Raw genomic sequence first — 15729 nt, 5'->3', positions numbered from 1 at the left:
GTTGTATCAGTGGTTGATATAACCTAAGAGAATATTAGTGTTCTACCTTTAGCTCCTCATTGGGTTTGCCACTCTTACTTATCGAAAAGGCTACAAACTGATCATGTACACTTGTGGGTTATCAATGTCTACAACTTTAAGTACGGGAATGAAATTCTTTAGCCATAATCGGTGGCCTCATAACATGCTATAAATTACACCTGCATTGTAGATGAGGCATTTATCATTTTCTTTGAGCTTTTCCATGATATAGCTCCTCCGGCGAGTGTGAGTATATAACATTACATCGATTTCTTACGATCAACACACCCAGAAAGATCAGAGTTTGAATAACCAACAACTTCCAGGTTACTGGACTTCGTATATGTAAGCAAAAAAAAATTAGTACCTTGCATATAATGCAAGACTTCTTTGTGGCCTTCAAGTGGCCCGGTCCTCGATTCGATTGGAATCTGCCAAGCATCTGGGTTACAAAAGCTAAGTCAGGGCATGTACATACTTGAGCATACATGTTGCTTCCAACAGCTGAAGCATAAGGAACAAACTTCCTCCGGTCAGTTTCATTCTGGTTCCTTGGACATCGGAATATCCCAAACCTATCACCATTCACTATAGGGGCAGGTGAGGCAGAGCACTTATGCATATTGTATTTCTTTAGTACTCCTGCAAAGTATGCCTTTTAAGATAATCCTAATGTCCCTTGGAACATGTCTCGATGAATCTAAATGTCAAGAACATACGAGGCTTCACCGAGATCCTTCATTTCAAAATTTGAAGATAGAAATCTCTGGTCTCATGTAGGATATCTTTATCACTGCAAGCCAATACAATGTCATCCACATATATAGGACTAGTATTGTGAATATATTGCCTTTAAACTTAACATATATGCAGTTGTCTACTTCATTTTCTTAAAAAAAAGTTTTAATAACCTTGTCGAACTTGAGGTGCACTATCTTGAAGCTTGCTTCAAACCATATATGGAGTTTTTTTCAACCGACATGCCATATGTTCTTTTCCTTCCGTAACAAAAGTTCTAGTTGAGTCATATAAACATCTTTGTTTAAGTCACCATTCAACAATGTTGTCTTGACATCCATTTGATACAGCTCTAAATCATAATGAGCTACAAGTGCCAACAATTTTGGAAGAATCTTTAGTTGACACATGTGAGAAGTTCTCATTATAATCGAACCCTTCTCTTTTTGTGTAATTTTTTTGCTATAAGACTCGCTTTGAACCTTTTGATGCTACCTTTGGAGTCACATTTGGTTTTCTAGACACACTTGCAGCATGCCCTTTTGGCTCCATCAATAGATTCTACTAAGTCCCAAAAGTTATTCATGCTCAGAGACTTCAATTTGTCTTGCATGGCGACCAACCATTTGGATGACTTTTCACCTTTAGTGGCTTTCATATATGAGGTCAAATCTTCTCCATACCGTATGTCACTTACATCCTTAGGCATGAAAGTGAGAAAGTCACTTGGGATGGCATTTTTTCTATCCCATTGTGATCTTCTCACATGCTCATTAGTTTATACATTTCTTAGATAGGAAGGCCGAGGATTAGCATCGTGTTGAGGATCATCAATAGACTAAGAATCCTCATCATGATGTGGATCTTCATTAGGCCGAGGCTCATCGTTGAACTGAGGATCCACTTCAGGTTTAGGATCACCAATAGGTGTCTCCTACATATAAGTTAAAAGGATCTCTTTGATAACCAGGGATGAAACATACACCCGCTTCTCCTCAATATCAACTGTCTTAACCTCAGTGACTTTATTATCCTCAAAAAACACCGCTTGCATGGTTTCCACAAACTTGGTGGTATGACCTAGGCAATAAAAACAATATCTTTTTCCCCTAAGAGGTTATCCAATGAAAAAACAACTAACTGTCTTTGCGTCCATCTTCTTAATTGTTGACAGAATACTTTAGCTTCAGCAAGGTAGCCCCGCATAGGCAACTAATTACTGCTTGGTTTCTTTCCCGTCCATGTATCATAAGGTGTGCTTCGTGCTGACTAAGATGGAGCAAGATTCAGAACGTGCGCAGCTGTTTTCAATGCCTTTGTCCATATTAAGACTTACTCGTAAACTTGCATAACTAAGCATGCTCCACACCATATCCATAAGGGTGCGATTACAACGCTCAGCCACGTCAGTTTACTTCCACCAGGCATTGAATATTGGGCAACAATTCCATTTTCAATAAGATATTTGGCTAATGGATATGGTATTTGCCCATAAGGAGCATGCCTACCATAATAGTCTGCCCATGCTAAAACCGTACTACTTTATCTTTAGGTTGAGCTGATTTTCAACCTCAGCTTTATAGATCTTCAGTTTTTCCAAAGATTCGGATCGATCACTATAGGATAAATGTAGCCATAGCGAGAGAAATCATCGGTGAAGCTGATGAAACAATCCCATCCACAGACTTTTACTGCATATGTTAGTATGAATAAGTTCAAGGACCCCTGTGGCTCTTACTGCTCAATTCTGAGTTGTTTTCATGTCCCTTGATATAGTCAATGCAATTTCCCGCATCAGAGAAATCTAGCGGATAAAGTATTTCTACTATGACCATTCCTTCCATTCCCCTCTCAAAATGTGGTCCGAGCGATGATGCCACAATTTCGAAGAAGGATTGATACTTCTCCCATTTTTTCATGATTACGTTCATTCACCTTCATTTCATGGATATTCACACACATAGGATAATTGGAAAGATATGTAACATATAAAGTTTGCCTTGTCTGACAGTGAGGCTAATGCCCTTTGGGATCCAGTTTTAATAACAGGATGTTTCGGTGCATTTTCCCCAAGAAATAACCCTGAGAGAAACTCCAACGAGGCGACCCATTTCGTCCACTCATATCTGTTTGGGTCGACACGGACAAAAACGTCGGCCCAAAGCGCCGACCCAAACCCAAATTTGGGCCTGAAATGCGTCGGTGGGGACACGAAGCGGACGCGCCGCGCATCCCCTCGGTGTCCGCCGTGGTCCCACATGTCGGTCGGCCAACCACCACACGCCGTTGTATTCAATGCGGCTACCTACCGCGGGCCCACGCATCAGCAACTAGAAGCTACGGAGTGCGTCTTTTTTAAATCCACGTGTGCTGGGGGGGCTCCTCCACTTCTAGTGCTCGTCCACATCTACCCCCTCCCCCCCGGCGTGCTCCCTCACCAGCCACAAGCGAACCCTAGCATGTGCCATGGGCTTCTTCACCGGTTCCGGCAATAACAAGGGGAAGGCTCTCGTCGGTGGCTCGTTCGATGCGCTTCCTCCTCCGCCGGCGCCTGCCTGCCCCTTGAGGCAGCGACTGCACATCCCCGTGCACCAGGAGCGGTGGCACTGCCAATACAGGAAGCCGTTGTCGTACCCAAATGTGATGCTACAGCACGACTAACATCTGGATCCGCAGCGGATCCCGGTGTCGGCGGTGTCGCGGTCGCAACAGGCACACCCAGAGGAGATGCGCAGGCACCGGGAGCTCCTGACACCGGAGCAGCGTCGAACTCTCCCGAATGGGAGGTCTGGTTTGCCCTCAAACACGAGGAGCAACGCCGGCGCGATGTCCAGGAGCACCACACCAACCCTCTGCCGCCCCCATAGGTCAAGTCGGAGGAGGAGGAGGCTGCCTACCAGGCGACGTTGGCGGCCGACATGCAGACCTCCATCGAGGAAGAGCGGCGCAAGGCGGAGGAGGACTACTAGGCGAGGCTGGCGGAGGCCCTCGCTCTCTCTGCTGCGGGCGTCAGTGCCGTGCCGTCGTCCCCTACAAAAGTTGAGTCATCGATGGAGCGTTACGTCTGGACCAGGGGGTTGCGCGTGTGGGTCAGCCCCACCCCCCTCGTGTGGCTTGGCGCGAGGTCTGTGTAGGAGGCGGCGTACCTCGAGCAGTGGAGCCCACTGCCGTCCAAGCGCGCCGACGGAGAGCGCCTGACGCAGATCAAGCGTGAGGAGGAGGATGAGTGCCGCGAGAAGGAGGCATAGGAGCGACGTGCGAAGGAGGAGGAGGAGCGTCGTGCCCGTGGTGGGGTAGCCCAGCCGCCGGCGGTCCAGCCGGCGCAGTAGGACGTGACCGTGCCCGGGAGACGACATTCCCCTGGGCTGGCCCGACACCGAAGCTCGTTAACCTCATGGCCCCGGCACGGACGACGACGATGCCTAGGGCGCGCGCCCCGCTGTCGAACTTTTTTATGTTTAATTAATGTTAATGTGGACTTTGTCCGTCGTTGACCGACTTTTATGTTTAATTATTCTTTAGTTTGAGCGTGTTTGTGTTTTTCTTCTTTTCCTTCGCACGCTAAAAGAATGGGTCCGAACCAGAGTTGGGTGTATGCGCCGACACAAACTAAAAAACATACACGAAAGTCCTCTTGGCCAAACCAAACGGACAAAAAGCAGACAAAGCCCATGTCCGTTGGGTTGGCTTGTTGGAGTTGCTCTGAGTTAGCAGTTTTAATTCGACGGTCGCCCAACACGTCCCCTTTGGTCGCTTGCTCACCCGAACGCCCGGTTGGTTCACTTGCACGTCTTTTTTTAAGGAAATCGTTTCACATCTACACGCCGGCTGAAGCTTTTGGCCGGTCGTGGGCGCACACTTGCTTTAACTATTGCTGCTAGTAGGCCCACCCCACCGCTTTTCCCATGCCTTATCCTCTCGCACCTTCTCGAGAACCCGTCATTTGCTCTTCTTCATCCCGCATATCAGCTTTCCTCTTCAAGCACATCGCCAGCAATCGCATGGCTGCCCACCGTCCCTGGCCACCCGTTACCGGCAGGTGAGGTCGTCGGCGTCGACTCAGCTGAGGCTCCATGCTGCAACCCGCCACAACGGATAGCTGCTTGGCTGGGGAGACGGCCCGGCCGCCTAGCACGAGGTTGAGGAAAGGGCGTTGCGCCGGGGGGGTGTCCACTATGTTTTTTCTGCTTTTGTGTTCTTTTCAGATGCGAACAAGGATGGGTGAAAGAGACGACAGGGAACACATCTGACGGCCACAGGCGCGGGATCCGATGGGTGCGTGGCGACCGGCAGAATTTTGGGCGGGTCGACCGGCGCCTATCACTACCTTTTTTTAATTGGAGCTCACACACATGTACATTTTTTTCCTCGCTTTTGGCTATCTAAAAAAGTAGGGACACGTCTAGCGGGTGGCCGTTGGCCCGCTAGCGCTCCGTAGTGGCCGGTCGAAAAAGGAAATATTTTGTCCCCTTAATTCATATTAGGAAAAGGAAACATGTGTGAACATGTTTGAACATGATGTAAATAAAAAATAATTGCAAAGCACCCACGTGAAATGTGAACACACTTAATTCGGGTTTTCAAATTTTTAAAAAGCCATAACTTTCAAACCGCGTATCAAAATTAAGATCCTTTTTCACTTTTGGAACCCTCGTGGCATGCTCTTCGAAACAAGATCTTGCATGGCTATGTTTTTACGAATTTTTTCATGCAATTTTCTTCCTATTTTGTGCAACTGCCTAGCCGTCGGTGTGCAACTACCTAACAGGGATGTGCAATTTTTCTCCTAGACCGTAAACACGCAGTTTTCAATGATGGTGCCAAACTACCTCCTTCCAATGAGATGTGTAACTTCGTCTGTTTCCCAAGCCAACTACATAGTAGTTGATCTGCAACTTTCCCCTGCCCGTGGATGTGCTTCACTGTTTGCTGCATCGGCCAACAACCTAACAGTGGATGTGCAACTTCGTATACTGCCACGGCCAACTGTCTAACAGTTATTTGCAACTTTCTCTCGTACCCCATGGATGTGTAGTTTCCCTGCTAGCACGCAACCCAAACCACCCCCTAGTGAGTTTTGCAACTTTAGCACTATGTTTATATGCAACTTTTCACTGCCTTCATGAATGTCAAGTTTTTACCATTCAACTGTCCCTGCCTGTGAGATGTGCAACTTCGTATATTGCCCCTGGCCAACTACCTAGCAGACTATGTGCAACTCAGTTTGTTGCCCCCGCCAACTGAAAATACATGTCCAGAAATAGAGAGGGGGAGGAGTTGCACATTGACTAATAGGCAGTTGGCTTGAACAATAGACTAAGTTGCACATATCTCTTGTGTGGGGGTGGGGGTAGGGTGTGCCAACAGTGAAAAACTACGCATCCACGAGTAGGGAGGACGGTTGCACAACGACTACTAGATAGTTGGTCGGGACAGTAGACTAGTTGCACCATATAGCACGAAAGTTGGCATCAAAAAAAATTCATCGAAACATACCCATGTGGGATCTAGTTTCAAAGATCTCGTCACGAGAAATCCAACGGTGAAGACGAATCTGAATTCTGACGCGTGGTTTGAAAGATATGACCCTTTGAAAATTTGGAAACACAAAATAAATAGACGTGAATCTATTTTTTCGTCACATGTGACAAGTCTGGCCGCATTTAATGCTACTAGTCACATACACTAACAGACAAAACATGTATGTGTGCTTTCGAGTGACAGAGCGGCCGCTCGTTCTCTCCAACGAGCGCGCACACTTTTAAGATTTCAGGAAAAAATAGACTAATGGTTGTTTTAAAATAAACTGTGAAATAAGAACATGTTCACAAACTAAAAAAGAAAAGTTCATGCCATCTCCCATGTGACTTCTATAATACCACCTGTCGACTAGCAGAACCTAGCTAGCTAGAGCTGCTAGTCTAGTGGTAAGGGCGCTCGGACCACCAAAACAAGTAGAAGGTCACGGCGCAGCCGCACGGTGACTCCCATCTTCTCGGTCACGTCCAGCTTCACGGCCTCCGCCCCGCCGGGCAGCTCCCAGTCGAAATGGTACAGCAGCCCGGCGAGCGCGAGCTCCACATTGGCCAAGCCGAACGACATCCCGGGGCACATCCTTCGGCCCGCCCCGAACAGCGTGTACTCCATGTACGCCCCCTTGAAGTTGATCTCGCCACGCTCGAACCTCTCCAGATTGAAATCCTCGGTGGCGTCCCAGTGGCCCAGGCGTTGACGAGCACCATGGTACCCTTGGGCACATCGAAGCCCAGGACCCGGCAGTCGTTCATGCACTCGCGCGGCAGCAGCAGCGGCGCCGGAGGGTGCAGCCGGAGCGGCGAGGGGCGGAGAGATCAAGGCAAGGCAAACCTCGCGAAGTTCTCGTGATGTGAGCCATGACGATCGAGACCAGGCGGGCGCCAACACGCACAGTGTCCTTGTTTCCTCTTCGGTGCTGAGGCAAGCGCAGGCGCGGAGTACCGAGGCATCAAGCGAAGGTTTCCATATCGGTGCAACGAGACCAAGTCCAGTAGGACGACAAGACGGAGGTCACCATGGAGCCCAAGGCGGCGTCACCACCAGAGCCTTTTCCAGGCGAAGACTGCTTTTGTCAGGATAAGCTGTACTAGCTGTCCCCTTTCGAATTGGCCGTTGTTGGCTCCCTTCCCGCTCAATATTTGGGGAGAGGACCAGGGCCTCTATAAATAGGACTAGTCGCCACCGTAGACAGAGCTTGATCTGATCCTTAGCCACACACAAGCACAAGAACACCTCAACCTCAGGAGGCTGTTCTTCCCCTTGTACTATTCATCATCAGCCCAAGAGGCAATCCACCACCACACACTGGAGTAGGGTATTACACCACGACGGTGGCCCGAACTAGTATAAACTATGTGTCCCTTGTGTTGTGAGTTCGTCGAGTTCGTCCTTGAGATCTTAGAGAGCTAGGGCGTGGATCGGTAGGAGGAGATCTTCGTGCGCACCCCAGTGTTCAAACCTTGAGGGTTTTGGTGGAACCCGTGATTCGATAGCTACGGTCGAAACGGGGGTCCTGTTCATCGGGAGGGGTGTGGCGTACCGCAAAACGGGACTCCACGGGATACTGTTCATCTCCACCGTCGACCCCTTCCAGCCTCCACGGGCTACTGTTCATCCACCGTCGACCTCCTCTAGCCTCCACCTGCGACTGTTTATCCACGGGATCCTGTTCATCCAGCCTCCACCGCGCGCTACTCCACCGGCTACTATTCAACCAGCCCTCTCCACGGGCTCCTGTTCAACCACCCCTCCACGGGCTACTGTTCATCCAGCCTTGCACCGTCTACTGTTCATCCAGCCCTCCATGGGGTGGTCATGTTCATCCTTCCCTCCACGGGGTCCTGTTCATCCAACCCCAACCGGCTCGATCGATCGGGGTCCTGTTCATCCAGAGGTAACACCATGGGGTCCTGTTCATCCACCCCCACTAGGAACTGTTCATCCAACCCCCCCAGCAACACTCACTGTTCATCCAGAGGCAGCATCGATCGGCTTCAGTTAGCAGCAGTAGCGAAGGAATCGCTCGATCGGGTTCAGTTAATAGCCATCGATCGATCGCTTGGGTTCAGTAACCCGTAGCCTGCAGTGCAATCGCTTGGGTTCAGTTAGAGCCCAACGCCTTGCTCGGGTTCAGTTAGAGCCCAATGCCTCGCACCCACGCGTGTGCATGTACGAGAGAAGCGCGCATCGCTCGGCCCCGACCACAACACCCCGATATTTTCCTCGCCCTCGCTTCTACCACTGTTTTTTCCATCATGGACGGCCCAAAAATGTCATGCAGCTACGTCTTCGGCCCGCCCAGGACGAAAAGCCCATTTTATTTCATAGAAGTAGGACCCCGCCACATCTATGATGATATCGGGTTTTGTCACAATTATCGTCATAGAAGTGTCATAAGTATGATAGAAAAAAAATTCGTTCGGCCCAAAATGTCACGGATGTGTCATTTTTTTGTAGTGAGCTCCACCGTGTTCGGTGTGAGGTGGTGCGGCTGAAGACAGTAGAAGGCCAAGAACGAGCGGAGGAAGCCACTCGCCGGCAGGCCGAAGCCCTGAAGGAAGTGAGAGCGGAAGATAACGCGCTCGCCTTCCTCCGGCGCCGACGAGATCTCGTCGGCGGGCGGCACGCGTGTCTTGACATAACCTGCGCCGGGCAGCTGCCGCGTGTCGCGGAGGAAGGTGAGATGGTCTTCGTGGATGACGGAGCCGTCCCAGTCGCCGGCACGCTCCATGGAGGCTCGGGCGCGAGGAAGAAGCGAGAAGCCGCGGCGGGCGCGTGAGCCTGCGACAGAGCAGAGGAAAGAGGATCGAGAGCAACGGCAAGCCGCGGCAGCACTTCGACGAAGCTCGAGCGCGGCGGCGGTGAGGAAGAAGAAGGAGCAAGAGGGGCGAGGGAGGGGAGAGCGCGCGTGCCTTGGCCGCTCCCCTCCTTCCCCAAGCCCCTGGCTGTGGAGCCGAGGGGGCGGGGCATGGGGGCGTGGGATTAACTGCGCCCACGGCCCCGCACATACCACGCGGTAAATGCGCGTAATGGTGGCGCGTGGGATCCCAACCGCCCTGCTTCGGCCGCAGCGGATCCGCGCGCGTGCCGAGGCTTGGTAGTGGCGGGCCCCGCCTGTGGCACGTCCCGTCACGCTCGTGGGCTGGCAGGCCTGGCTGGCTGGCTGGCGCCGCGTGGTGAGCAAGCGGCGGGCGGCAGGCCTAGGGGCCTAGCTAGCACGCCACCTGGTTCCCGTCTCGATAGTTCAAAATCCACCAGGCGGCTGCCCACCTCATCCGACTCCTGGAAGTCGGCATACCAGAAGACGGACAAGACACACAAACAAGAGTACTCAGAGTGGGAAGCTACTGGGGCACCCCGCCTTGTCGACCACGGCGACCCACCAGCTTCGGGGACTACTGTCGGAGTTATTGGCCATGGGTAGCCTCATCCGCCCCCATGCCATTTCAAGACATCAGGGCCGACTGTGCCCCTCAAGTCTCAAAGCTTGGCCGCCTCCTTCTCATGGCCAGCTGGACTGATCGGTTGGCTACCAGAAGGCGAAGGATCCTAGGAGACGGCCATGAAGCAGGCCGCCTTCTAGCAGTCGGCCTCCAAAGGAGGCCGGCTCCTAGCAGGCGGCCCCAAGCGCCCTCAAAGTCTGCACCCCCATTAAGACGACAAGACGGGGCGTGGCAAAAATGAAGCCTGCCACCCCCAAATCCAGGGTGAGTCGTGGTTACAGTATGCCGTACAAGCCGGAGATCTCCTGCACGGCGCGGTACTGTAGCCCTCCGCCCATGACCTCATCCAAGTCAGAAGGACCGTGTACCCACGATGGGCTATCGGTACGGCCTGCAGGCGGCGGGCCCTACCAGTCAGTCAGAGGCCAGAAGGCGGCAAGTCTGACCAGTCGGCCGGGGAGGGAGGTCGGCACCCAGCGGGTGGCCCACCCCCCTCCTAAGAGTCTGTGCACCATTAACCAGAAGGGACAGGGGATTGCTACAGTGAACGGCCGCCAGGCGGCGGACTGTAGCCACGCCTTCCCCGAAAAAAGCAAGCGTCATTAGAAGCACGACTACAGTAATGAGCAGCCGGCAAGACCCGCCAGTGGTGGGCGCGACCAGTCGGCCAAGTACAAGACAGCCGGCGGGTCCCACCAGTCGGCGGGCCCCAGCAGCCAGCGGAGAAGCCGACAGCAAGGGACACTGACGGCCTGGGCCTACGGTTGACCAGTTTACCATTGTACCCCTAGGGGGTAGGCCTATATAAACCCCCTAGGGCACCCATGCAAGGGGTTCAGATCTTTAGACTACAGACCACACAAATAGAGAGAGAAGAGAGCTAGCCTTGCCCTTCTTCCTCCTCTAGCAAACAGCTCAAGGAGTAGCTTGTACTCACATGTTGATATAGTGAGCATGCGGAGACCCCGCAGAGCAGGACTAGGGGTGTTATCTCCTAGGAGAGCCCCGAACCTGGGTAAGATTCGCCGGCCTTTGCCTCATCCCGTTTCCTGGCACCGGCGACGTCTTATTAGCCCCCTCCATGATAAGCCACCCGTTGGCATATGTCGCACCAAAACCCCGACAAGAAGCGACAGCATTCACCTCTCGGTGTTGCTGACGTCGGCTATGTTTGTCGTCGGCCTGGCTGGCGAAGACGACGTAGGCTCCGTGTTCTTCAGGGAATTGGTCTTGGATGGCAGCCACTGGCCGGGCCGGCTGCTGCTGGCCAGGAGGCGGCGGCGGCTGGCCAGCAGGCGGAGGAAGCAATAGTCCTTCGCCCTTGGAGATTTGGGTGAGCCAATGACGCTTCCGGGTGGTGTGGTTGGACGGCTTCGCGCCGCTGTGGAACTTGCAGGGTGCATCGAGGGTTTGCTCATAAGAGAAGACGGGCAACCAAGTAGATTTGCCGCCCTTCTGACGCTCGGGGATGGGTTGCCCCTCCGGCTGTTGGTCTTCAACTGTCGCCACCTGCCGACTGGTAGAAGGCGGCTGCGGGGCTTTTCGCTTGTTGTCGTTCGGCTGCTGGCGCCGACTGTTGTCACCAGCCGGCGTCCGAGGAGCCGGAGGAAGCACCTTCCCAGACGCATCTATTTGCAGCTCCGACTTCATTGAGGAAACGACAGTGGCGTGCTTGTCTGCTATGATCAGCAGTTTGTCGAGGGTGGCTGGCTCATCGCAGAGGAGTCGGTACTTGAGTAAGGTGCCCTCTCGGCACCCGGCGATGAAGTACTCTATGGCTTGCACCTCATGCACCCCCTCGCAGGAGTGCGCAGTTCGGCCCACCACGTCAGGTAGTCGTGGGTGGACTTGGTGGGGCCTTGGATGCACAGAGAGAGCTGGCGAGGCTTGGGCGGTCGCTTATAGGTGCTGGTGAAGTTGCGAACGAAGACTTCAGTGAAGTCGATCCAGCTATTGACACTGTTTGGCTTGAGGCTGTTTAGCCAAGTCCGGGCCGTGCCCTGGAGCATGAGCGGGACGTACTTCATGGCAACGTGCTTGTTGCCGTTTGCTATGTTGACTGTGGTGGAGTAGTCAACCAGCCAATCTTCCGGCTTCACGGAGCCGTTGTACTTGGGGCGTGTCTCTGGGGAGCAAGAACCCTTTGGGGAAGGGCTCATCGCGAATGCGGGGGCCCGAACAAGGTGGGCCGATCGCATCTTCTTCTTCTAGCGCCAGGGAATGATTCAGGCGGTCGATCCGGTGGCCAGCATCGTTTTCTCCGACTTCTTCACGGGGGCCAAGCCGGCTGCCGAGAGTCGGATGTTCAACAGGCGGCAGGGAGGCGCACCTCTCCCTGCGTGGGGGAGGCTGACGGTCGTCCCGTCATTCCACTGCTCATGGGCGGCCGTCTTGGTCGTCCTCGATGGTGATACGTGTCCGGCTGCGGCTAGCAGCCGGCTCTGGACTCTTGGGCCGCGGACGCCACCATTCGGTGTCCAGGAGGTCGCGCCATGCTCTCGGCGAGGGGGGAGGTTTTCAGTGTGCTGGCCGGGTTCCTCCACGTGGCGGCCGGCTTCTTGCTGCGCGGCAGCCGCGTCTATGAGCTGCTGAACACGCTCCATCATGCAGCGACACTCGTCGCCTTCCAGGTGGTCCAGCTCGTTTGCTCCCACCTAGGCACCACGTATGTTCTCCGCAGGTCTGGCATAGACCGGGCGGTCCGCTCCAAACATGCTGGCGATGGTGGCCCCACGCTGTCTGACCGTGCCTATGCGGCTGGGTCCGCCAGGAGCTGGCGTGCCGCCAACGGCGCAGTCGATCTCGCGCTGATAGGCCTCAGAGAGGCATCTCATGGTCGCCAGCTTCTTGGCGTTCTCAACGAGGGAGAGACGTCAGGCTTCTAACGTCTCAGCGTTGGCATCTGCCGCGATGGGTGCGGATAGGTCTCGCAACGCCGCTTGCAACGGGTCCTAGCCGAATCCGCTAGAGGCTCCATTGTGGCTGATGGCGAGCACCTCCGTGACGGTGCTACCGCCGCTGTCCGCTCGAGGGAGCGGGTCGTCAATGACCACCACGTTGGTGGGGAAGGCGTCGAGGGATGCCTTGTTGGACTCGACAAGCATCGGGTCGGTGGAGCCGATCGACTCTAGGTCGGAGGCCGGCTCGTTGGTGATGTGGAGCTTGCCAAGGAGGTCGATGAGGCAGCTGTCGGAGCTGGCTACTCCCGCGTCGGGCGCGGGCTCGTTGGAGAGGAGGATCTCGCCGATGAGATCAGCGAGGCAGCTCGCCGCGCAGGCGACTTCCGCGCCATGCAGCGCGTCGGCGCAAACGCCATGGGGCATGGTGGCCTGGCTGCGCTCGCCAGGGAGGAAGAGGGTTCCATCCAGAACAGATCTCCGGACGACGGTGCACCTAGCCCCACGGTGGGCGCCAAATGTCGGGGTTTTGGTGCGACATATGCCAAAGTATGGCTTATCATGGTGGGGGAGAGTTAGACATCGCCGGGGCCTGAAAACAGGATGAGGCGTAGACACGAATGCCGGCGCACTTTACCCAGGTTCGGGGCTCTCCTAGGAGATAACACCCCTAGTCCTGCTCTGCGGGGTCTCCGCATGATCACTATATCAACAAGTAGCTACAAGTTGCTCCTTGAGCTGTTCTTGCTAGAGGAGGAAGAAGGGCAGGGCTAGCTCTACTCCTCTCTCTATGTGTGTTTGTGGTCTAAGAGGCTGAACCCTTTGCATGGGTGTCCTGGGGGTTTATATAGGCCTACCCCCCAGGGGTATAATGGTAATCTTGTCGGGTGGTAGGAACCAGCTGTCGGTGTCTCTGGTGGCCGACTTCTCCGCCGGCAGTTGGGGCCCGCCGCCTGGTGGGTCCAGCGGGCTGTCTCGTACTTGGTCGACAGGCCGCGCCCGCCGCTGGCGGGTCTTGCCGGCTGCTTAGTACTATGGCAGTGCCTCTGTTGATGTGTGCTTTGTCGGGGAGAGCGTGGCTACAGTCCCGCCGCCTGGTGTGCGTTCACTGTAGCCACCCCCATCTCTTCTGGTTAATGGCGCGCAAACTTCAAGGAAGGGGGGAGGGCCGCCTCGTCAGGAGCTGGCCTCCCCGTGAGCCAATTGGTCAGGGCTCGCCGCTTTCTGGCTTCTCACGGACAGGTAGGGCCCATCGCCTGTGGGCCGTACCGACAGCCCGTCGTGAGAGCATGGCCTTCTCTTCCATGGATAATGTCATGGGCTACGTGGCAATAGTGCCGCGCCGGGCGAGGGATGTCCGCCCAGTGCGCTGCACTGTGGCCACGACCCGCCCTGGATTCGGGGGTGGCAGGCCGCACTATAGCCACGCCCTATCTCATCGTGATTATGTGGGTGCTAACTTCGAGGGCACGAGGGGCCGCCTGCTAGGAGTCGGCCCACTCCATGGCCGTCTTCTGGATGCTGCCGCCCTCTAGCAGCCGGCTGCTTGGACTAGCCCGCCCCAAGAGGGCGGTCCTCTGTCTTTGATGCTTGAGGGGCGCAGCCAGCCCCGATGTCTTGAAATACCAAGAGAGTCAGATGAGGCTACCCGTGGTTATTTACTCCAACACAGGGAGGTACCAAAGTAATCCAGGAGTGGATCACTGGACAGCGGTCAAGAACATCCTGAAATACCTGAAAAGGACTAGGGATATGTTTCTCGTTTATGAGGTGACAAAGAGCTTGTCGTAAATGGTTACGTCGATGCAAGCTTTGACACTGATCCAGATGACTCTAAGTCACAAACCGGATACGTATTTATATTGAATGGTGGAGCTATCAGTTAGTGCAGTTCCAAGCAGAGCGTCGTGGCGGGATCTACGTGTGAAGGGGGGTACATAGCTGCTTCGGAAGCAACAAATGAAGGAGTCTGGATGAAGGAGTTCATATCCGATCTAGGTGTAATACCTAGTGCATCGGGTCCAATGAAAATATTTTATGACAATACTGGAGCAATTGCCTTGGCGAAGGAATCTAGATTTCACAAGAGAACCAAACACATCAAGAGACGCTTCAATTCCATCCGCGATCAAGTCAAGGAGGGAGACAGAGAGATTTGCAAAATACATACAGATCTGAATGTTGCAGACCCGTTGACGAAGTCTCTTCCACGAGCAAAACATGGTCAGCACCAAGACTCCATGGGTGTTAGAATCATTACTATGTAATCTGGATTATTGACTCTAGTGCAAGTGGGAGATTGAAGGAAATATGCCCTAGAGGCAATAATAAAGTTATTATTTATTTCCATATATCATGATAAATGTTTATTATTCATGCTAGAATTGTATTAACCGAAAACTTTGTACATGTGTGAATATATAGACAAAACAGAGTGTCCCTACTATGCCTCTACTTGACTAGCTCATTGATCAAAGATGGTTATATTTCCTGACCATAGACATGTGTTGTCATTTGATGAACGGGATCACATCATTAGTGACTGATGTGATGGACAAGACCCATCCGTTAGCTTAGCACAATGATCGTTTAGTTTTATTGCTATTGCTTTCTTCGTGACCTATACATATTCCTCTGACTATGAGATTATGCAACTCCCGAATACCGAAGGAACACCTTGTGTGCTATCAAACGTCACAACGTAAGAATTATAAAGATGCTCTACAGGTATCTTCGAAGGTGTTTGTTGGGTTGGCATAGATCAAGATTAGGATTTGTCACTCCGTGTATCGGAGAGGTATCTCCAGGCCCTCTCAGTAATGCACATAACTATAAGCCTTGCAAGTAATGTGACTAATGAGTTAGTTACGGGATGATGCATTATGGAATGAGTAAAGAGATTTGCCGGTAATGAGATTGAACTAGGTATGATGATACCGATGATCGAATCTCGGGCAAGTAGCGTACCAATGACAAAGGGAATGACGTATATTGTTATGCGGTTTGGCCGATAAAGATCTTCATAGAATATGTAGGAACTAATATGAGCATCCAGGTTCCGCTATTGGTTATTGACCGGAGATGTGTCTCGGGCA

General features: G+C 53.1%; 1 pseudogene; it reads right to left on the bottom strand.

Moving 5' to 3' along the window:
- Positions 1 to 6675: 6675 nt before the first annotated feature.
- LOC123055941 (zealexin A1 synthase-like) lies at positions 6676 to 9025 on the bottom strand (annotated as a pseudogene).
- Positions 9026 to 15729: the final 6704 nt, after the last annotated feature.

This window comes from Triticum aestivum, chromosome 2D, assembly GCF_018294505.1.
Source record: "Triticum aestivum cultivar Chinese Spring chromosome 2D, IWGSC CS RefSeq v2.1, whole genome shotgun sequence".
Taxonomy (NCBI): Eukaryota; Viridiplantae; Streptophyta; class Magnoliopsida; order Poales; family Poaceae; genus Triticum; species Triticum aestivum.
This window is presented reverse-complemented; position numbering and strand designations above follow the sequence as displayed.